The 11,267-nt window shown below is 43.6% G+C and overlaps 1 long non-coding RNA gene across 1 annotated transcript; it reads left to right on the top strand.

The window, feature by feature from the left end:
- The first annotated feature begins 1,059 nt into the window (after positions 1-1,059).
- LOC125940579 (uncharacterized) lies at positions 1,060-10,945 on the top strand. Its single transcript, XR_007463770.1, has 4 exons — positions 1,060-2,159; positions 3,948-4,250; positions 7,665-7,829; positions 9,463-10,945. It is a non-coding gene; the product is annotated as an uncharacterized LOC125940579 (long non-coding RNA).
- The last annotated feature ends 322 nt before the right edge of the window (positions 10,946-11,267 follow it).

Consider the following 11,267-nt stretch of genomic DNA (forward strand, 5'->3'; position numbering starts at 1 on the left):
CTGCGGTGCACAAGGGCGTTCGTTCCTGACACGCGCTCTCTTTCTCTCTCGTCCGTAGCTCTGGTTTGCATGGAGTCCGCCAGGGGCGCTGCGGTGCAAAAGGGCTAGGAAGCCTACATGCAAGTGCTGTTTTAAAAAAACGGCGTTGCATGTAGGCTCCCTACAACGGCGTGGGTGCGACTGTTTTCACAACAAATCCTTCTAGGGGCGGAGCCTCGCCTCGATGACGTATCACCATTTTCTTTTTTTTTCCCTCTCTGTTTGGCGGCGCGGTCGGTGTGCGGCGCCTCAGTCCGGATCAGCTCATTCCACGTGAGCGAGAAGTTGGCGCGCGTATCATATTCGCGGCGTGCGTTGTTTTGTTTCGCTTGTGAAAGCGCGGAATGCAACGATGAGCGAGCCTCCTGAGCAACAGAAGGTGATCGAAAAGTACCTCCAAGGGTTACATCATCATGAAGACGGCTACTCCCATGGCTATCTGAAGTCAGACGATGAGCTTAAGCTTTTTGAGAGGTCCTTGGCTGCCGTCGAGAAGTATGCTGTGCGGACATCAAGGGACCTGAACAAGCCGTCTAAATGTAAGGATGTATCGACTGCTTCTTAATGTTTCGCTCTGCACGTAGATTTATCATTGAAAAACGCAGTAGTAATTTTAACCAGGGACTCAACCCGGCAGAACGACTTGTTTTCAGTTAAAAAAAAAAAAAAAAAGCTTTTCGATCACATTCTGTCGCTCAGGAGGCTCGCTCATCGTTGCATTCCGCGCTTTCACAAGCGAAACAAAAGAACGCACGCCGCAAATATGATACGCGCGCCAACTTCTCGCTCACGTGGAATGAGCTGATCCGAACTGAGGCGCCGTACACCGACCGCGCCGCCAAACAAAGGGGAAAAAAAAAAGAAAATGGTGATATGTCATCGAGGCGAGGACCCGCCCCTAGACGGATTTGTTGTGAAAACAGTCGCACCCCTAGGCCGTTCGTTCCCAACGCACGCTCTCTTTCTCTCTTCAGCTACGGCGCTTCAGCCATGGAAGATAACGGTCGCTTCTGATAACGGCGCGCCCGCTATGTATGAAAAGGCGAGAGTGGCGGCTCAACTGCAAGCGGAGTCGAGGGCTCGCAAAGCTGCTGCAGCACGGCGACGCAGACAATTTATTAACAAGCGGACCCGGAGTCTAGGCATAGCCTATGGTCTAGGGCGCCGGGAATTAAGCTGCAGCAGCACGGCAACGCCGGCATGCAGACCCGGACCTGAGGGCTCGCAAAGCTGCAGCAGTGCGGCAACGCCGGCAAGCGGACCCGGAGCTGAGGGCTCGCGAAGCTCGCGCTTGAACCGAGCATCGGCGCCATCAACCTCAAGTAGAGAACGCTTCCGGCGTTTTGCCGCCGTTTCCCGCGCTCTCGCCGACTCTGGGTCCGCATGCCGCATGCCGGCGTCGCGCTTGAACCGAGCATCGACGCCACCAACCTCAGGTAGAGAACGCTTCCGGCGTTTTGCCGCCGCTTCCCGTGCTCTCGCTGCCTCTGGGTCCGCTTGCCGGCGTCAGGGGATTCACGGTTAACCGAATGATTCCCCGGTGCTTCGCCCACTCATCATCATTCACTTCGTGGATATGCGGTGATTTTTTCTGGTGACTTGTGAAATGCGTATGCCAAAAATAAAATAAGCTTTCGTGCGTTCGACCCATGCGCGCAGCATGGGAACTGTACGTGTGCAGATTGGCTCAAAAAGATACCTTGTCTATCGTATCACCCCCTCCTTTGTCGGTATTGGTGTTATCTTGAGTTCCTCATCAGTAGCGATGGCCGTTGAGGTTAAAGATAACACGCCGAACTGTAAACGTCAACAGGCCACACGCAGGCGCGCGGCGGCGGTGCTGCGCTTCGGCTATCCCGTTCACGTAGTGACTGCAGATCCAGATGGGATTATTGTGAGTTCCTCGTCAGGTAGCGATGACCTTCGAGATGTAAGATAACACGCCGAACCGTAAACGTCGGAGGCCACAAGCGGACGCCCCGGCAGTGTTGCTTGGGTTATCTCCATCACGCAGGATCTTGAGGGGAGGCCCTGCGGTCACTGCCCCCCATTCCCGCCTTCCTGGACGCTACCCTGGATCCGCCCCCCTGTTCAATAGGCTACAGATGCTCAAACTTCAGGTGAAATTTATTTAAACGCGTTCATGGCGCAACATGATAGTCATCCAGAGGTTCAATGAAGGCATGTGCAAATATTTTCACTTTTAAAATACACGTATAAACCTCAGTATCATCTAGCAAGGAGCTCACTCAATGCTGATTTCTTGTTTATAGATATCCAGTAATTTAATTCTGCTCTTTTTTGTTCTCAATTTTTAATTATGTACCACATTGTAGCCAGTAGCGCACCCAGGATCTCTGCCAGGGGGGGGTTGACAGTTTGCCAATACCATCTAAACAGCACTAATTTCAATTTCTTCATGGGAAATTGTCAAAAAATGCACTTTTTGCGAGTGTGCAGACGCTTGTGTGTCTTACATCTTAGTTTCAGTACTCAAATGCGCAAGGAAAGAAAAGAGGTTAAGCAAAAGGCGGGGTTAAGTCGGCCTCAGGGCGGGGGTTACAACCCCCGAAACCGCCCCCCGTCGGTGCGCCACTGATTGTAGCCATATTTGGTTGATTCATTGAAACACTTGTATAGGTGGAAAGAAGGCGTGGTCCTCTGAGGTCAGAAAGTTTGAGGACCCTTACAGGAATAATTCATACGCTTATTGGAAGGGTATTAGTTTCATTTACTTCACTATCAGCTTACTTGCTGCTCATGAAACTTCATGCAAGTTTCTGAAATGTGTTACGCATGTGTAACTGCATCACTCGGAAGTTGAATATGTTGTAAAAGGTGATACTGGACGACCAGGTCAAGTTTTCAGAGAACTTCTTTCTGGGTCCATTCTCTAAATCGCTGGCACTATATGGCACCGGCTGATCACGACTGTGGTCGGTTTGACAGCTATAGATGATGATTTTGTGGATGGCCCTCACAGACACCGCTTGAGAGGAAGCTTTAGCTCAGGAGCTGCTATCTGAATACATGGGAACGGAGAAATCATTTTTCTTGGCAACCACTGCACCGAATTTGATTGTTTGTTGCATTTAAAAGAAAAAATCCGCTTCCTACAATGTAGTATTGTAGGAAGCGGATTTTTTGTTTAGGCTGGCAGTCTTCTTACAAAAATTTTTTATTATAGCAAAATAAAAAAATCTCAAGTATCAAGTTTAAGCTGTGTGACTCGGCAATAAAAAAAGACTCAATTCTGTTAACTTCACCTAATAATATAGCTGAAGCGAACAAAATTGATGTATTGTACACCGCTCTGAAATGTGCCACTAATTTGTGAGTAGGACTTTTGCAAAATGCTTGTAAACATATTGTAACAATTTTACCTAAGTTGTAAACTTGCCTTAGATGCTCTAAAAGACACAGTTTACAGAACTGCAGTACATGTTATTGATGCAAAGTAATGGGTTTGTAAATTTCTTGCTTCAATTTTTGCATATTACCATGTTTTGATAAGCTTTGTAAAAAAATCCAGGCCTGAAATTAGAATTCTGCTTGTTACAGTCACTAGAAATTAACTTTCTGAAATGCAGCCAGTTTAATTCAAGTCAGTGTTGGCCTCGAACTAAACCTTCCTCTTGTGAGTATGGGCGAATATCAAGGTATGCAACAGTGACTCTTAAGTCAGTATAGATCATTTGACAAGTGCATATTCATAAAGAATGTGTAGTTGTGTAATCTAGGAGCAAGTGTGTTGTGATGATACTTATTTTCAGTTTTCATGAAAGCGAAAAAAAAAATCATAGCAGCTGTGGGAAAAAAGTGATCCCTGCTTTGTCTGGCACGTAAAGTTTTTTGTGTTGCCTATCTTTTGGCACGTGTAAACACTGCTAACTGGATTCTTCACGCAGGTGCAGCCAGCAGTATTGCAACTTCCAAACCCTGTCCGAACAATCCAGTGACTTCAGAGAGACTGCAAGTGCATGCCCACCAAGCCTCCACAGCTGCATGTAAAGCTTTGGTGAAGGCGACAGCCATGACCACAGCCGAAGCCACAGCCTGAGTTGCAACACGTAACAAAGCACATCCTCTCTGACATGCTGCCGCAAGCATTCTCGCCACAGCCTGCCAACCAGGAGTCACAGTGTTATCACTGCATGTTCTCACTGCCTAAATTTGGAATCAAGCCATGAACACTAATCCATCTTTGATAGGTATTTGACTGACGTGCCTTGTAAACCCCTTTTTTCTTGTTGAGTAGTATGAACGTATTGAGTTATATAGCTCTTAATACTATCAAGGTTATCAAGGTGTTCGTCTTAAGAGACGCCGTAGATTTGCTTTATCATTCTACAGCTTCATTGGGCAATGGTCTGAGGTATGTACATTGTGAATGTGTCATGGGTATAACCAGCCCTGCAGTGATAACACAAACTACAACTGTGCCGTTTACACCGCTGTGCCTGCAAGCGTTATGCAATCGTACATAGCACACTTAGGTGGGGTCCTGCATAGTCTTATAGCTGGCCATCAGACATGAGGAGCTGTTGAATTATACTTTCTTTTTTGCATGCTCAGAAAGTCCATTGCCATAGTTGTCCATGAAGGGAACATTGCAGCTGCCTCTTGGAACAGAATTCTTTTACTAGTGACTTGAAAGAAACAAAGAGCACGGTGTGTATGGATGCTTTACTCACTTAAACGTTGACCCTCTCTCCGGTCTCATACGTGTTGAGTAGAATATGTGGGAATCTAGCCAAATTATGATTACTACAACAAATACTGATCTGCTCAACGTAACACATTTGCAAGAAACACTGAAATATGTGCGCTCTTTCCACTTGCAATAGTAATACCATAAAATGCATTTCCTCTTTTAGTTAACTCGCATTATGTTACCTGAAATAGTGCATATTTAGGATTATTAAGACGGGAGCGACAACATGGTGACAGATGGTAGATGTGGTCTTAAATAGTGCTTCTCCTCAGTGTCCTTTAACATTGCGGTTATATTTCGATGATTGTGCTGCCATGTTAGCAATGCGTGGTCTTGCATTTGTTATCTTGAATTTATGGTTTTCAGAGAAAGCTATGCAATCTGCCTAAAGGATTGCAGCTACTGCACTAAGATTGGATGCTTCTGGATCCAAGAAAAGACTGTGTTATCTGGCTACAAGTATAGGACCTTTTTTTGCGTTGTATACTATGTCCCATTTATGAATGAATTTAGTTCCTTGTAGCACAATATTCTCACTTTGCATATCTCTGGTACTTATTATTTGCCATTACATTAGCACTGCATGGCGTAGATCGTTTTTTTTTTTTTTTTTTTTGCTGTCTGAGAAACCAGCGTTGTTTACTCTACTTTAGCCAACGTGTTTGATACACCATTCATGTCTGAAGTTGCCATAAGTGCATGGTTCTTATGCTGTGTTTGTAGCAACCATCATATGGCTTCATTTCAGCCTCTATTATACAACCTTGAAGTGGTACTAGAAGTGGGTGTTTCTAGTTGGTTTTTGCGCCATACATTGACTGTACTGTCTTTTTATGCATTTTAGTGAGTCTGTAGCTGTAGGTTACATGGTGGCTGTGCTCTGGCAGTCAGACTACATGCGCCAATGTGCACTAATGGTACTGCATTCAATAATTACCATCCATGTAGCAGCCGATGAAGGACCTAGGCGGGAGATGTGTATTTTCTGGCAGGTTGCGAAAGGACGACAAGTGCTTGTGCATCCTTGTGCATGTTATGATGCTCTATAATCTGTGGTCGTCTTTAAGAAAATCATATTAACATTTGATTTAGCCCCTATATTTGCTGCATAATTTCTTGAGGATATTTTACTGCCTATGAACAATTTTCTAAGTGTTATTTCATGTCACTGTCCAACAATGGACTTAAAGAGAAATGAATGAAGTATTAATTTTGAGTCAATATTTTAGAACATTTTTTAAACATGTGCATTGCTTTCTTGAAGGCAACTTTTCTGATTATCATACTTTAAACAAGAGGTTAAAAATACGTTTTTGCCCCCAGGCAAACAAAATACTGCTGTGCTGCTGTCACTCGTTTCAGAAAAATAATGCCAGAACTTTAAAGTGAGAACGCGAATGGCAAAAGTCTAACCAGATAGTTTTGGTTTATCACACAAATGTAAAACAGTTGTATATAAGTGACAGGGCTTCTTTGAAAGTAGTCCAGCACATGCCACTTGTTTTGTCCGAAAGAAGAGTTGAAAATTTTATCTTCACCTTATAAAAAGTATGTTTATATTACATTATACACTCATTCTCATGCACTTTTACAGAGGGGTCCTAATTTAAGAAATATTTTGGGAAAGTAGGCAGAATCTGGTCATCAGCATTGACTCCTCTTGGGTAACCTATTTGGGCAGTGACGTTTAAGCTGCATTTCTTGTTTATAAAAAGCTTTAGGTACCCAAATGGATGCTCCAACCCAGGCCAAACCAAATATTGTCCTGTGATGTGACTGTCACCTATGCTATTATGCATCAATGTATGGATTCAGATATCTTGAAGACCAACCAGTAATATAACTAAAAACCAGCTAGAGCATTTGTCAAGCTTCTCATTGTAAGTGACAACAACAAGTGTTTTGTTTGATAGTTATATCAAACAAAACTGTTCAGACTTGTCTAAAGCTTCCTTTGTGCCCCACGTGATGTTATGCATGATGTTCCAAATCTATTGATCTGTATAGATTGATTTTCTACCGCCTTTTTACATGTAATGATCATTTCGAAATTCCAGGATTTTTAGGTCTTTGATGGAGTGTTCTGTTTTTCGTCACTTAATCCACCCCACCAACTGTTTATCACTTCACGCATGCGCAACATGAAGTGCATGCTGATGTGTTAGGCCAGCTTCACGGTTATAGTTAATGACTTCCTTAAATTTTGTCAAATAATTCATGATATCAGGCTGAACGTAAGAGGAGCATCAAGACAGATTTTTACCCATGCTTTTCCTAAGCAGCATAATTATAGCTTCCATGAGGAAACCAGTTCCCCATGAAACGGCACGAAGGGTCTTGGAAACTGATGTGCCATATCAAAAGTTGGACTCTTATCGAAAGTGGTTTTATCCACAGTGCAGCTGGTCTGCAGAGCCTCACCTGTGCTCTCTAGAAGAAACATCGCAGCTAGCAAAATTCAGTCAGCGTGAAGGTATCTGTGTTCACCTTCTAGCAAGCTTGCTAAAATTGTCATTCTAAGATAGGAGCATGTAGTGCTCAAGAAATACTCTCACATCTATTGGTGAATATGTTTTACCCACTCTGAAAAAGACTTCTGCAGGATAACGAAAATTATTATTAGTAATAATAGTGTAGTAGTAGTGATAAATGTGGCCATTTATTATGTACTTCTTCCTCATCTCTATATCATCATCATACATATTCAAAACAGCGCCAAAAACACGGACATCATCATCATATAGTGCCTTTCTTCATTGCCTGCGTAGACTCATCATCAGCGTCGACTGTGCCTGGACCCTTCACCATGTCTCTTAAGCTCAATAACAGGTTGGCCCTAACTGCTATGTGAAACGTGGCGTAGGTGCTCCTCATTCATCTGCCCGCCTGATCTACCCACTGCTTCGCTCAGGTCACCACTTGCGTCCAGTGGGGGCCAGCATGTTGCAGAATGAGCAACCTAAACTGGTACTTCCACCTCAGTGGTCACCAACGAGATCCCCATCTATTCACTGACCTCCACTGACGTTCACTTCGCATTGAAGATGTAGAAGACTGGCTCGACGACTATGACCGAGTGAGTTCTAATCGATGGGACAGCCTCCCCCAGCTCGGTCACGTCTCTTTTTATCTCACGGGCATGGCTAAGAACTGGTTCTGGACAGCAGACCTGGACAGCAGCTATGGCAAACTTTTGGCACACCAACAGCCCCTTCCGCCCTTGCGAAAAAGACCCTCGACGCTTGCAAGCACCTTCATAAGTCTTATACATCGTACAGTACGGAATGTTATTGCACTTTGTCTCCGCATTAACTTTGCCATAACGAATCCAACAGAGTTCATCACATGATCAAAGGTACTGGGGCTTCGGCCTTCTGTGCACTTGCCATCAAAAACCTAGCTACTGTCGCTGATATCGTCGCAATGTTTGAGCTCCTTGACAAATTGGAATTCATACGGTTGCAGTCAATTTTACCGAAAACCATTCCACGGCAGATCCATCGTCACATGCAACAATTCGGGCAATAATACATGATGAGCTGCATTCTCTTGGCTTGTCATAACCTCCGGTTTCTTTTGCTCAATCTTCCGGTACCATTTTGCTTAACATCAGTGAAGAAGTTGGCGTCCATGAATGTTGCTGCGCATGCGAACCCTTGCACCCCTAGGCCCCTACCAACATTTGCACAGGTTGCTACCGCATCTCCGGCCATTGTTAATCAATGCGCTTAAACCTTTACCAGCCCACCTGGCCACATTCTCTCCCAGCACATTGAGCTACCCATACTATCCATCCTGGCGCACCAGTGAAACACACTGTGCTAGTGTTTCAGTCAAAATGAACTGGTGTGCTGTGCCAGTAACTTTGTCCCATTTAAACATGTATATACTTATACACTTGCTAGGCTGCAGGTATCTTATACTAACTAGTGTTTTCAACCCAATCACAGCTACAGCTGTATTTCTTTGGACGTACTGTGGATCAAATTATGCTATTCTTGTACTTTGCGCAAAAAGCTCATGTGGTCTTGTAATGTGTGCAGATCTTTCGCCAAGCATAGTGTGAAACCTCATGCAAGTTTATAAAGTCTTTGTGTAGGTCGTGCATGGTGCTGTAGTCTCGACTCTGCATTCCAGCATGGCAAATTTCCTTTGTGGCTCCGAAGTTTTTCTCAATTGAGAATGTCAAGTAAATTGTCATTGAAATAATTGTGCACAACAGTGACATTGATGAGTGTTTATATCCAAGCTGCAAGCTCAGTGACATCAGTTTATGATTGTTTGAGGATAATTTTTATCTTAATTTAGGTGCGAAAGATGGATCCAACAGATGCCATGTGCAGTGACTATAAAAGAGCCTTCACCAGTGCTCGTCAGTCACACTTTTGATGCACTGAGTGATGTGCTGGAAGGAGCATTTTTTGTTTGAAAGAGGAGCCAATGTGACCAAGACTGAGGGTGTAAAAAGATTTGTGTTCAAAACAATGATGGGTCTTTCAAAACAAGAAGTGTTCCAGTCTTATGAAGTATGTTTGGCATGAGTTCGTGAATAATTGTTTGTAATAGACATACGAGATCCTAATATACCATGAAGTGTAGCACGATGCTCATAATCTTAATATGTTTGTCGATTCGAAGATTAAAAACTTTGTGGTGGTGCTTTGTTAGTGTTTGTGCTGGCTTTGACAGTGATCTCTGTGCTCTTACAGATGTGTCTATGCCTCCTACAAAATGTCCAAGAAGTTGGCTGGGTTGTTCGGGCTTTGCCAGGGATTCAGCTCGACCATCCTCTTCTCGGAAAGCATCCACTTGTTTGCTCTGTTACATGACACAGCAGTTTGATACACAATTTATTTACAATTTTGATAGTGATATGACTGTTTGCTGATTGCCACCAATGCTTTTCTTGTCTGGAACAAGTGTAATGGCAAATCTGCTTTCTGCCCTGCCACTCTACTGAAATGATGCAAAAAAAGTTATAGTTTAAGTAACTGATATGTAATAATCAGGGTGAATGAAAAAGGCAGTATACTAGCATAGAACATAATATATAGCATGGGATTGTGCCTGTCTTCAGAGATCTGTACTCGTTTCAGTGACAGAAATGCTAAATGGTAGATAAGTCAACTTCAGTACTTTGTAGCTTCATCTACTTTTGGTAAAGCACTGGAAAAGGGTCATGGAAAATATTAACAGTGTACAAATAGAGTAAAATTGTTGTTTGTTTAATGCACAGAAATACCCGTCGTGATTGCTCAGTGGCTATGGTGTTGAGCTGCTGTGCACAAGGTCGCGGGATCGAATCCTGGCCATGGCGGCCGAATTTCGATGGGGGCGAAATGCAAAAACACCCATGTACTTAAATTTAGGTGCACGTTAAAAAACCCTAGGTGGTCCAAATTTCTGGAGTTCCCCACTATGACATGTTTCATAATCAGATTGTGGTTTTGGCATGTAAAACCCCATAATTTTTTTTTTTTTGATGCACAGAAATGTGGCAGTCTTCTTTACCGCCAAAAAATGTGGTGCCTTCTAACCTTTATAAATGCTGTGTTCATTTATTTATTTATTTTAGTTTCATATTATTTTCTTTCATATTAATTGCTTTCATTCATATTATTCTGTTAATTCATATTGTCGTGAATGCAGCATTATTCATATTTCATTTCATCTGCTTCATGTGTTCAGAAATTAATCGATGCTGTTGTTGTGCTGCATTGTATGAATTTAATGTGAGAAAAAGATGTAGTACTTTGCTTAATAGATGGTTGCATATTACAGTGTTACATAAACAAAGTAATTTGACGGTTTAGGCATAATGTCAAAATTGCATGCCAGATCTGACCTCTAGTATTGCCAGAGGGAGTTTGTATTCAGAATGTTTATTTACGTATACAGAGATAGAAACTTGTTTGACGCATGTGCTGCATCAGTGCTCTGCTGCCACAACAGTAATACATGGTTGGATAGTCCAAGATTATTGCATATTTTGCCTACAAGTGTGGCAATTCTTTTTGGTTGCCTAAGTGTAGCACTCTAGTTCCATCAAGTGTGTTCGCATTGTTCACATTGCCTTCGTGCACTCCATGTAACATTGCAGGTTCCTTGACGCCGGGGTCCCAGGAATGGTACCAGTTATTCGTGTCCGTGAGTGGAAGGCTGCATTCCTGCCGGCTGTGCACCTATGTGTCCGAGAGCAGGGAGCACATGAAGACACACCTGCGCACGCACACGGGCGAGCGCCCCTTCAAGTGCCACCTCTGCCCGAGCACATTCACTCAGAGGTGCAACCTGATACGTCACGTGCGCACCCACACCGGAGACCGTCCCTTTCCCTGCGTGCACTGCAGCGCAGCTTATTCACAGAAACACGAGCTCCTGTACCACATGAGATCTCGTCATGCACTGGTCAGTGGCTTGTAATTCCTTTGTAGATCAACCAATTCATGTGTATTTTTTATGGCAGTAGGACACTATCCTGGACACTATCCACCACCTAGGGAATTGCCTGGCA

Source organism: Dermacentor silvarum, chromosome 10 (assembly GCF_013339745.2).
Source record: "Dermacentor silvarum isolate Dsil-2018 chromosome 10, BIME_Dsil_1.4, whole genome shotgun sequence".
NCBI classification, from domain to species: Eukaryota; Metazoa; Arthropoda; class Arachnida; order Ixodida; family Ixodidae; genus Dermacentor; species Dermacentor silvarum.